Genomic DNA, 13,302 nt, shown 5'->3' on the forward strand with positions numbered 1-13,302 from the left:
AACTTGAGTCAGGCTCCTCTAAGCCCCCTTCTCAACTAGCCCCCAACTTTGGGCTCTGTCCTTGGCCCACTTAGTCCAGTTTTAGCAAGAATCCTGCTAAATCAGTTTAGCAAACCTCTCCCACCCTTGGTATCTGATAAAATTCCTCATCTCTCACCTATGGTATCTGATCACCCTGGCCTGCCTTCAGAAAGTATCCCATCAAGTTGGTTTAGCCAGAATCCCCCTTATGTCTAATATTTCCTCTTAGTACTTTTCCATCCACTGCCCTTCCACCCTGCTCCTTGGCTATGAACTCCACTTGTCCTTGTTGTATTCATAGTTGGGCTCCATCTCTCTCTTCTACTGCAAAACTCTCATTGCAGTAGTCCCTTCTTCAATAAAATCTTCCTTATTAGGCCGGGCGCGGTGGCTCATGCCTGTAATCCTAGCCCTCTGGGAGGCCGAGGCAGGTGGATCGCTCGAGGTCAGGAGTTCGAGACCAGCCTGAGCGAGACCTCGTCTCTACTAAAAATAGAAATAAATTATCTGGACAACTAAAAGTATATATAGAAAAAATTAGCCGGGCATGGTGGCGCATGCCTGTAGTCCCAGCTACTCGGGAGGCTGAGGCAGTAGGATCGCTTGAGCCCAGGAGTTTGAGGTTGCTGTGAGCTAGGCTGGTGCCATGGCACTCACACTAGCCAGGGCAACAGAGCGAGACTCTGTCTAAAAAAAAAAAAAAAAAAAATCTTCCTTATTATCTTTAACAAATGTTAGAATAATTTTTTTTTTAACAACCTTCCATAATCATCTTCACCAGCTCCACTTTGTGGTCTTAGTGGCTTTGCTCTGATCTTTTAGCTGTCCCTTTCTGGACAGCTAGTACTGACCAAGGCACACTAGCAGTATTTTGTTATTCAATCTCTTCACCTGAAGCCATAAGTTCATTAGATTTATTACCTGACATTCAAGTTATTGCAGGTGACAATTTCACCAAATATTTTATCCCTGCATAACATGGATCACCATTTTTACAACTCCTGATAACAATTTCCATGCCAGTCTCTGTCTGGTGCTGAAGATAGGGCCATATATTTTAGTTACAGCAGCACCCTACTTCTAGGTGCCAATTTTTGTATTAGTCAAGTTTGTTACAGTAACAAAACCTCAGGGGCTTGCAACAACAAAACGTTTATTTCTCATTCAAGTGGCATGTAGGCTGTGGTCAGATGTGGTGCTGCTCCAAGTATCTTCTCATTCTGGAACCATGGTTAAAGAAGTAGCTGTATGGACATTCCCATTCTTGTGGCAGAGGGAAAGTTGGTGAGCCCTGGAAGAAGCCCCTGATGCTTCATAAAACTGCTCAGATATGGCCTACATTATGTGTGCTCACATGCCATTGATCAAAACATGTTAAGTGGCCAAGGCCAATGCCAGTGAAGCAAGGAGGTATATTCTCCCCTCAAGAGGAATGGCAAGTCACATGACAGTAGTTTGTCATCCTTTTAGAGGGAAGAGGGTAGTGAATAAATGTAAACAAAATGCCATCTACTGTAAACACGTATACACATTTCCTTTGCTGATATTTTCACTTCATGCAATCCCTCTGTTCAACTCAGTCTCATTGCTCTTTGATTTACCTATTACCCTGAGCAGTCACACCCTCGATGTCAACTTTGCTTTGTTGTTGTTTCTGTTTTCTATACTTGCTTGCAGCCTGCCTGCTCCCATCTCAGACTTGCTTGTGTCTGCATTCTGGCTTGTGACACCGTCAGCTCTGTTCTCACTGTCCCTGCTTTCCTACTACTTCTCCAATTCTGATATGTGAGAAAAAAAATCAAGCCTTTGTAAAATCCAATTTTAGATTGCCTGTAGGATAATGATCAAATTATTGTACAATTTTACTTGAAGCATGAAAAATTAGGTAACTGAGATTCTTTGGTAGCTAGGACTAGAAGATTCTATTTCACTATTGTACCCAAGAACCTCAGTGAACTACTCAAGGAGATAATTTGTCATTAGAGGTTGAATTCTGATTTAGCAAAGAAAATTATTTCTCTTATAAATCTGGGTAGAATAAGCATGGTCTTTCTTCTTGGAGTGTTAATTTTACTTGAAGATAAAAAACTCTTTTTGGATTTTTATGCTCTTAAAACTTTTATTTGTTCTGACATGGAAGAATGTCTATAAAACACTGTTGAGTAAAGAAAAAAAATTCTGATGAATCTTATAGAATGGTTCAATTTTATATAGAGTTTTTTCTATACATATACAAAAATATGTATATATGTGTATATGTAAAGGTAGCTAGATAGCTATTGTCTATTGATACATACCACACTGATAAGTATGTGTTCCTAGGGAATGGAGATGGAAGATTTTATTTTTCCTTTGTATAATCTTATGTTTAAATTTTTACAAGCATATATTTATCCTTTTCATAAAAGAAGAAAAACTAAAAGTATAGCTCAAAGTCACTACAATTTTGTCACATGCAAAAGCAAAATCTGTGAAACTTTTTTTCTGTCACTACGTTTCATATTATTTTATGAAAATCCAGAAAGAGGAACATTTTCATATATAGCGAGTTATTGGAAAACTTATTTGGAATGTATTTTGGGAATGTGGTGCTATTAGTTACACAGCCTGTCAAAAGGCGTGCTGAGCAGCTGTAACGGGGAAGTAATGCTGACAATTTCTGGTAGGGCTCTTTGTGCCGTATAACTCCCCTGCTCCCCACTTTCCTGGCCAGTCTATGGAAACCAGCCTAGTCAGTTCTTTTGAAAAGCAAGTGTGTCAGTTTTCCAAGCAGTATTGTTTGTTCTGTATTTTGTTTTTGTTTTTTACCTTCTCAAATTGGTTCAATTTCCCTGCCACAGTTGTGTTCCTTCAAACATTTGGTTCTGCTGAGTTCTATTTTTCTCTACAGTAATTTTTCAATTACCCCTAACTAGCAGAAATTATGATTTATTTTTAAAAGAATTATTCATGTCAGCATTTACTTTCCTTACCAAAAATGAGTATAAGTATTTTAAAAATTATATTTCTTTTAAGCATATGGATTGGTGGTTAAAATAATGATCACAACACCAACAGTAGAATGCCTAACATTTATTGACAGTTAATATGTGCCAAATGCTAAGTGTAGTACACAGATGAAATATTCACAGTTCTGTTAGGAAAGTGATTTACATTTTACAGATGTAGAAACTGAGGCATAGAGAAGTGAAGTAACTTGCCCCACCATGTATTCCATGGCTTGACACTAGTGAGAATATGAAAAATAGAGAAATGGAGATCAATTTAAAATCTTTAAGGGCAGTGACAGAGATGACATTGTGCCTGAGGCTCCCCACAATGGCCTTCCCTGTTACCCAGTGATAGATTGCACCACTCCCATTTCATTAGGAAATCTTCTAAATGAGAAGAGTCAACCTAAAAAGTATTGGATAGTCTCTGATACAAATTTAAAGCGTCAGTTTTATTATTGTGGAAATGCAAATGAGCTTCAATCTTGGTGTCCTTTAGTGAGCAACAGTTGGCAGAATAAGTGTGGAAATGATGACTTCTAATAATTTTTTAAAAAATCAGTTGTGCAAATGTTGAAGGAACATCATCCCGAATTTTTTGCGGTTGAAGAAAGAAAAGACTAGGCTAAAAGTAATGCAATGAAGTCACTACCACAAACAAACAAAATGCTTAAAACTCCTTCCAAGGTCAGTGTCAGAATATCCTTGGAAAGTGAAGCTTATTTAATAAGGGAAAGTTTGGTGACTCCCAATGTGAAGAGATGGGCAAAAGAGTGTAGGAAAAGGCAGGCAGGCTGAGAAAGATGCCGTTTTGGCCATTGTTAACAAATGACACATTGTATTGTGTTCAAAAGAATATTTAGATGAGAGACTGAAATTAACCAAAGTCTTTATCTTATGATTAATATTAAAGTATAGCATGGATTTAATAATTTGCCCAATTTATTGTTTTTTTTTCTTTTTGTCTGTATTTATAATGTTGATAACTGGTATGACATTTAAATTGGTCTATTTCTTGGTGGCAAAATAGCTGGTAAAGAAAATTTACTATACGTACAAGTGTCTCATAAAAAAGCAAGTTACATACCGAAAAAAATATGAATATACAGTGAGAAAATTTTTCAGAGGCTAAACTTCGGGAATATGCAGCATCAGGTTCTATCTTGGATTGACTGGTTCCGCAATACACAGGGCTATATTTATTAGCTATTTTTAGAACATATAGCAGTGATGTAACTAGTTTCCAGAATGAAAGCTAATTCTGTTAGGTACTGTTTCACATTATATTCCATATTAGTAAGATTAATTTGGCAAGAGGTTCCTGGTTTTTCATAGTTCAGACTGTCTTTAATTTGACATATTTATTTTGCATAGATAAATTCTGACATTAAGACATTGTAAATGTTTTATGAATAACTTGTATAGTATATTTTAAAAAATGCTTATTTGAAACTAGAGCTGCTTGGCCTTGCTCTACTATTTCATTTATCATGATCACTCACAAAAAGAAATAAATAACTGAGAGTTGACATGTTTGTTTTTTGATATTAGTTGCTATGAAAGTTACTCTTGGGAGTAATATTTCATCTTTGAATCAAGCCATAAATAAAGATAAGACAAATGGAGACTGTCTTTTAAATGATAAGGCATTTATATTCTATTCTTATAAAATTTTTCCTATAAGACATCTAAAGTAGTGCCTGGAATGATTAATTATTTTTGATTCAGTGAATGAAGGCATGGCAATTAAGAAGAAAAGCATCAGTATTTAAAATTAATTTCACCCTTCTTCTATATCAGTTCCCTGAATTAAAACCTAAATTAAAATAGAAATTTTTCCCTCCAATTTTTCCTCCTTTTGTTCTGGTATTAGTAGGTTTACACCCTCAATATTAATACTAGTCATGGATTACTATTAAATATAAAAAACATCATATGGTATTTAAGGACACTTGTGATATCTTTTATAGATTTTCTTGTCTGTCATACTCCGTCAATGGTATCTTGTGTTGTCAGTTGTATTAATACTTTAATGTAAATGTCCTACCTCCCTAGCTAGACTGCATATGTTCTTTGAGGAAAGGGATGATTCTTATTCTATTTTATATCTTCAATGTCTAACTCAACAGTGTTGATTGTTTAAGATATTTTTAGCAAAGTTACCTATAGGAAGATTCAAGGGATATTTTAAATGATGAATTTATCTATATTCTACTATTTGAGTTTCCAAACATATAGAAAATATTTTGGACAATTAAAAGCCAGTCAATTTATTTAATCAACAAATCATTCTTCAGCAAGATGCTTTAATTACTGCTGATTTTTCTGGTGAGATAAAATACTCTATTGATTTTAAGAAGAAATAGTGAAAACATTTATGGCATGATATTGATACTTATTTTCCTGTAAGTTTATTATTAGTTACCCAAGCTGGAATGCAGTGGTGTGAGCACTTATCCTGCTTCAGCCTCCCAAGTAGCTGGGACTACAGGCACGTGCCACCACAGCCAGCTAATTTTTCTTATTTTTTTAGAGACAGGTCTTGCTATGTTGCTCAGGCTGGTCTTGAACTCCTGGACTCAAGTGATCCTCCTGCCTCAGCCTCCCAAGTCACTGGAATTACAGGTATGAGTCAGTGCACCCAGCATTTTTCTGTAACTTTATGGGCCATTATTGTTCACCTAGGTATCTTAGAAATTTAAAAACTCACCTTCTCGGTACTTATTAATCTTTAATACAATTATGAATGCTCATGGGTTTATTCCTCAGAATGGTTTTAATTTCTAAATAGAAAAAAGGAGAGATAAAAGAATAGTAAAATGTGTTTTAATGTAAAAAATTTTTTGTTGTTTGTTTTTTTGTTTTGAGATACGGTCTCATTCTATTGCCTGAGCTAGAATGCAGTGGCCTCATCCTAGCTCACTGCAACCTCAAACTCTTGGGCTCAAGTGTTCCTACTGCCTCAGCCTTCTGAGTAGCTGGGACTACAGGTGCGTGCCACCACACCCAGCTGATATTTCTATTTTTTTTTTCCTGTAAAGACAGGGTCTCACTGTGTTGCTTAAGCTGGTCTTGAACTCCTAGCCTCAAGAGATCCTCCTGCCTTGGCCTCCTAAAGTGTGAGGATTACAGTATGAGCCACAGTGCCTGGCCAAAACAATTTTTTTAAATGGAGAATTGAATATGTTGTGTTGAATAAATACTAAGTGTTAAATAATTTACAGTAGATATCTGACCAAATGTGTGGAATCAGGGCAGCACACACAGGACAGAGAATAGCTTTTTGTTGTGGAAGCAGGTAACACTTCACATTGTATGTGACATTTCAAATATTTCTTAATGAAAGAGAGAAGTTTGAGAGGTAAGGAGGGGAGAAGAACATTTTAGGAGGAAGCCCAGAAGAAAGAAGGTGAGAATACTTGAAGAAGGTATGGCAGGAGATGAGAATAGAGATGGAACATAAAGGTGTGTGTTAGTCCATTTGTGTTGCTATAAAGGAATACCCTGTGGGCTGGGTAATTTATAAAGAAAATAGGTTTATTTGGCTCACAGTTCTGCAGGCTGTACAAGAAGCATGGCACCAGCCTCTGCTTCTGGTGAGGGCTTCAGGCTGTCTCCACTCATGGCAGAAGGTGAAGGGGCATCTTTGTGTGCAGATCACATGGCAAGAGAGGAAGCAAGAAAGAGGGGAAGGAGGCACAAGGCTCTTTTTAACAACCAGCTCTTTCAGGAACTAACAGAGTGAGAACTCACTCATTATCATGAGGATGGCACCACACCGTTCATGAGGGGTCCACTCTTATGACCTAAATACCTCCCACTAGGCACCCCTTTCAACATTGGGGATCAAATTTCAGCATGAGGTTTGGAGGGTTAAATATCCAAACTATAGCAAGATGCAATGATGAGGGGTCTTGCACTAATTTCCTAGGGCTGCTGTAACAAACTACCACAAACTTGGAGACTTGAAACAACAGAAATTTATTCTCTGACAGTTCTGGAGGCCAGAAGTCCAAAATCAAGGTGTTGAAAAGATTGATCTTTTTTTCTAGAGAGTCTGAGGGAGAATCTGTTCTACGTCTCTCTTCCAGCATGGGGTGGCTACCAGCAATTCTTGACATTCCTATCACTCCAATCTCTATGTCTGTCTTCATATCACCTACTCCTCTGTGTCTTTGTGTCTTCTCTTATGTATGTATGCTAAGGAAAAGTATTGGCTTTAGGGCCTACCCTAAATCCAGGATGATCTTATCCTTATCTGCAAAGACCCTCTTCCAAGTAAGGTCACATTTATAGATTCTGGATGGACATATCTTTTGTGAGGCTAAAGTTCAACCAACTACATGTCTTTTGTCAAGGATTTATAGATAGACTTAAAAGACTTTATAAGCAGGGTTCTGCCATTATTACACTTGTTATGTGGAAGACAATACTCACTGGTAGAGAATGAACAGATAATGAAGGCTTGAATTAAGGAAAGTGGGTTTGGAGAAGACAGCTGATTCAAAGAGAAATTTCTGAGGTATATACAGGACTGAGTGATTTAAGATGAGGAAGAGTGAGAGTGATCTTGACAATGATAAACGAGAGGTGTCTGTGAGACATTTGAGAGAGAATGTCTTATGGCAGTTGGAAGTGGGGGTCTGGGCTTCAAGAGAGAGCTTGTATGGTCAGCTGTTAGATGAGTGGCTCCCAGTGAACCACACCTGTGAGTATTCACATCCTTGTCCCTCTGTTGACTGACTCTGTGCTTGGCTATGTGGTTGACTTTGGTCATTGGGACATTAACAAGCATTATGCAGGATTGATAAGCTCTTGCACATTGGGCTTATCTTCTTGAAACAGTCCCTCTTGGAACCCAGCTGCCATGCCGTAAGGAAGGCCAGGCTGTCCTACTGGATAGAGGAGCCATGTAAAGAAGACCTGGAGAATGAAACACCACATGGAAACAGGCCTCCTGGAAGAGAACTGAGCAGCTTAAGCCACAGTCAGCACTGAGGCCCTAGATAAGTGCCAGAGGCCTTCTCGGACCTTCCAGCACAGTCCAGCTGCCAGCCAAATGCAGCCACATGAATGACTGCAGCTAATACGAAGTGCAACAGAAGAACCACTGGTTAATTCTGCGGTCCTCATCCCCCAGGCTGCAGCCCAGTACTGGTCTGTGGCCTGTTAGGAAATGGGCCACGCATCACTGCCTGAGTTCTGCACACCACCCCCTCTCCCCCGTGGCACCCCTCTGCCCCACCCTGCCTGATCCATGGAAAAATTCTCTTTCATGAAACCAGTCCCTGATGCCAAGAAGGTTGGGGACCTCTGGGTTAATCTACAAAATTTTGAGAAGTAGAAAAGTTGTTTTAAGCAACTAAGTTTTGAGGTGGTTTGTTATGCATCAGCCTTCCTTTATATATCTAGTAATGCTTGCTGGTCACACAGTTAAAATCAGTGATGTCTGTTTTAGGAGAGGGAATGATTAGCAGGCATGCTTAGGAGACAGAGGTTCATTGGGCTTCAAGAGGTTGGTACTAAGTTGTGGAATGTTGGTAAGGGTGAGATGGAACCAGGAGCAGATCAAGGTTGGCTTGGCAGGTGACGTTGGAGGAGTATGTTTCTGCTCTAGATCTAAATTTCTAAAATGTGGAAAGTGTGGTATTATATGGTCTGTAAGGTCCCATCCAGTACTAAAATGTAGTGGGTTCCCTTTGGAATAACAAAAGTTACCTTGCATGTCACCCAGTGTTTTGCACATTAAAAGTACTCAAATGTTAATTGGCAAAGGCAATGCTAAAGAAATAGATATGTAGATCAAAAAGGAATCCCTGATTCTTGAAAACTACAGAGAGGAAGACCCCTTTATCTTCTACCATGAAAGGCTACTTGGGCAACATTTACAGCTTGGTGGAGAGGTGGAAGCGTAGATGGGGAGTGAGTCTGCAGAGACTCTTCCTTGAGCTGACTGATCTCTCTTCACAATATCATACCTTTTCAGGTATGATATTTTGTGCCCAAGGGGGTTCTATAAACTACAAATGTTGTAGATCGTATTCTAGATAGTTTTGATGGAATTAGCAGATGAGCAGAAGAGGGCAGAATTACACAGAAAATTCTTTGGAGCTATATTATATGAGGGAAAATATATTTTCTTTTATTTCCTAAAGGGACCTCTTCAAAGTTCCATATTGGGCCATTATTTCCTAGAGGGACTTCTTCAAGATTCCATATTGGGCCAAGTGTCTTCCATTTGCCCCTGTAGATCTTACAGATCCTCCTCTGTCCCCTTTGCTCTCTGCCCAGGGGGGATATAGATTCCATCAATAGGTTCCAACACTTTTTAGCTTCTGGTTGGGTCTGGTCACTGATAGGAGGGAGGCAGAAGAATGAATTCAAGGTATTTATTCCTGATATCCCTCCTTTGAGGTCAGCCTGAGCTGTCCATGTCTTTCGACAGGTCACTGCTCCCCTCAAGGCAGATGTCACTAGCAATCCTCTCTCCTTCTGGTTCTTGGAAACCTTTCCCTGCCTCTTCCCCTCAGGTCTAGGGGAGGTGATTCTCTGCTGCTATGAGTCCCCGGTTTCTTCACCATCCCTGTGGTTTATCCATACTCCACCTTTGTAATATTAGTCCCTTTGTAAATTAACCCTCTTAGAACTTAATGTGAGTGTGCTCTGTTTCCTATTGGGGCTATCACTAATACACGTACCATTCTACAGATTGAGAGTGAGGAGGAAATGAAAATTGGGGCCACATTGACACACATCTTAACTATGCAGCCCTCCATCACAGCCCTCTGGACCAGCTTATGCATGCTCTTTGTCACCTGCCCACTCTCTTCTCCAGCCATTAACCATTCTTCCCCAACCTTTAGTGACGTCATGTACCAAGCAGGGAACAGCCATTTCAAAACCAAGCCAGAAGTATTGAATTCGTTTCCCCAGATCTCTCTTCTATTGCTTTCCCATCCTTCCTGGTATTCTTCTCTACTCTCACATCTGGCGCTGTAGACTGTGAGATCCTCAATCAAAAGTACACGTTTTGTCTTGGCCTTCTTTTGTCCTTAGAGCCTGGAACATGATAAATGCTAAATAACTGCTTGTATAGTGAACACATGGAAGATAGCATTAAGGAAATGTCTATTTATTAAACCTTCTAGGCAGCCCAGGGCTGGTCTACTTTTCTCCCTTCCCTGAGGATGAGGGGACAACTCATTGCCTCATTTCCTGGCTCCATGCACAATACTGCTGCTGTATCACCACCAGTCTTGTGCTAGCAAATTGTTTTTTATTGTTGTTGTTATTGTTTTGTAGCAGCTTTATTGACATAGAATTCACATACCATATAATTCACGCATTTAAAGTGTACAATTCAATGAGTTTCAACATATTCACAGATTGTGCAACCATCACCACATCAATTTTAGAACATTTTTATTATCCTCCACCCCCTAAAAATTCACGCACATTGGCAGTCACCCCTCTTTCTCTCCATCTAGAAAGTAATCTACTTTCTGTCTATGGATTTGCCTATTTGGATTATTTCATATAAATAAAATTACACAATATGTGGTCCTTTGTGAATGGCTTCTTTTGCTTTTCATGTTTTTAAGGTTCATTCAAGTAGTAGCATGTATCAGTGCTTCATTCCATTTTATGGCCGAGTAATATTCCATTGTGTGGTTACATCACATTTTATTTATCCATTCATCAGTGGATGGACATTTGGATTGTTTCCACTGACTATTCGTAAATGTCTAACAATTAGAAATCTATAACAAAAAAAACCCTGACTTGTAACATTTGCTGATTTCCATGGTGTAAATGTTCCCATCATGGATGATTGCAAGCTACATGATGTGACTGAATGCAGAACTGGAAAGAGATGCTAAAATAGGTTCTTGCAAGTCCAATGTACCACCAACCATCTGATCACTCAAGTGACCAGAGATGTGGCCACATGCAGTGAAATTTCCACACAATGTTACTTTAGGATAGTAATCGTGATAATAATAGAAGTAATACAACAGCTAACATTCCTTGAACACTTTCTGTGTGCCAGGCACTGTGCTAAGCACTTTTTCTTTATTTAATTCTTGATCATCACTCAACTTTTTGGCAGCTGGCAGCTCTAAACTACCAGTATTCTATGCATGGTTTACTGTCTCTAGCTGGTCTCCCTGCTATTTCTTAAATACTTCAAAACACATCACATCTCACAACTTTAGCACTTGCTTCCTTTACTTGGTACATTCTTTTTCCAGATATCAACACAGCTCATTGACTCATTTCTACCAGGTTTCTACTCAGGTGTCCTCTCCTCCTTAGAAAGGCTTTTCTACCACCCCATCCCTTTACCTAGTCTGTTGCCAAGCTTTATTTTTCTTCATGGCACTTAGCACTAACTTTCTTGTACTCCATATAGTTATTTTCTTATTTGTTTGCTGGCTGTCTTGAAGGCAGAGTCTTTGTTTTGTTCACACTTGGATCCAGTGCCAAGGCCATACCCTTAACCATGTTGACTAAGCTGGGAAGTTTGGAACAAGTGCCTCTCTTCCCCTCTCAGCCCCTCCTGCTGCTGTCAGAAGAATGTTTAGAGGACAGTCTACCCCAGTCCCTGCATCGCTGTTACTGGCTCAAATCCTAACACAGACAGGACTCAGCTAACATAGGTGGGAGATAATGCAGTGATGTGGCTAACAGTGACTCTTATCCTGGAGCCAAACTAAATTTATCTGTACCCCAGCTCTGAGAGATCTGACTGTGTGCCTTGGCTAAGTCACTCAATTTCTTTGAGTTTCTCCATCTTTAAAATGAGATAAGTCCCCACCTTATAGGTCTGTTGTAAGGATTAAATTAATATATTAACTTAAATTTATCAACACATAGCAAGTACTCAATACATCTTGTGTGCTTAGCTCTGAGAACACCTTCCTGGAGTAAGCCTGCCTTACTGTGTAAGTCACCTGTGTGTGTCTGCCACATGGAAGCTCTGTAAAATTCTCCACTGCCTGCTCTGCAGCTCTTTCTATGACCCTCATCACCGGCATTCTGTAATTCTGCATGAGTAGTTATGTATTGTCCTCCTGTCCCAGGTTCTCCACCTGCTTTCGTTTCTCCATCTGTTTTCTTGGACTTCAAAAGAGTGTTCTCAGCCTGCTCCTCTTTCCTGGCAAATCCCAAGGAAAGCCTGAGGTGATTCTTAGGCTGACTAGCTGAGACCAGCCAGATCCGGAGCATCCCCAGGACAAAGAAAGAAAAGCCTCCTACAGAGGTGACATTGTTACACACAAGCCCCAGGACACTGACAGTAAAGGAAACCTTGGTGGTCTTATGGGATTGAGTAGAAGAAGAAGGAAGAGACAGCAAGTTATCAGGAAAGGAGGAGAAACCCCCCACTGAGCACGGTCAGCTGGAAAGAAGCCCCCTGAGCCCCTCAGGCCCACTTTGCTATAAGCCCCTGCTAGACAAGGTCTCCTAATCCAAGTACGGTCTGCCTCTGTGTCCGTGGGTTCTTCACCTGTGGATTCAACCAACATCTGATTGAAAAGATTTGGAAAATAAAAATGGATGGTTGCGTGGGTACTGAACATGTGCAGACATTTTTTCTTGTCGTTATTCCCTAAACAATATAGCATAAAGTCTATTTACATAGCATTTATTATACATTGTATTAGGTATTATAAGTAAACTAGAGATGATTTAAAGTATAGGGGAGGATATGTGTAAGTTATATGCAAATACTACACCGTTTTATATTAGGGACTTGAGCATCTGTGGGTTTTGATATACGCAGGGGTCCTGGAACCAATCCCCCTCTGCTACCAAGGGGGGAGTGTACTGTGTTTCACACCCTTCCTTCAGGTAACCTCCCCCCGCCCTGGGTCCGTGAATTTGGTTAGAGTCATGAATTGCTCACACAGGGAACTTCATTTGCTAATTTCAGGGAAATTCAATTCCGTTAATATTTACTGAACGCCCACAAGGTGCTGGGCAGTGTTAGCGGGCAATCCCAGGAATCCTGGGAACCCACACTCCACAGTCACATCCCAGAAAAACAACCCTGCCTGTCGCTGAGCATCCCGATTTCCTCGGAGTCCGCTTCTGGGTCCGGTCCCTGCGAGACGCCAGCACTTCTTCTCACTAGGGCTCCCCACTGGGCTCCCGCCGGGCCTCCCAGAACCACTAACGGATTAAGGGCGGGGAGTGGGGAGGGCTGGGGAGGTGAGGAAGGAAGGAGGGGGAAGGAACAAGGTGCGTGTCCCTCTTTAATCGCGTTCCAAGCAGGACTCGGCCGCGTTCC

The sequence above is a fragment of the Lemur catta genome, chromosome 8 (assembly GCF_020740605.2).
Source record: "Lemur catta isolate mLemCat1 chromosome 8, mLemCat1.pri, whole genome shotgun sequence".
Classification (NCBI taxonomy): Eukaryota; Metazoa; Chordata; class Mammalia; order Primates; family Lemuridae; genus Lemur; species Lemur catta.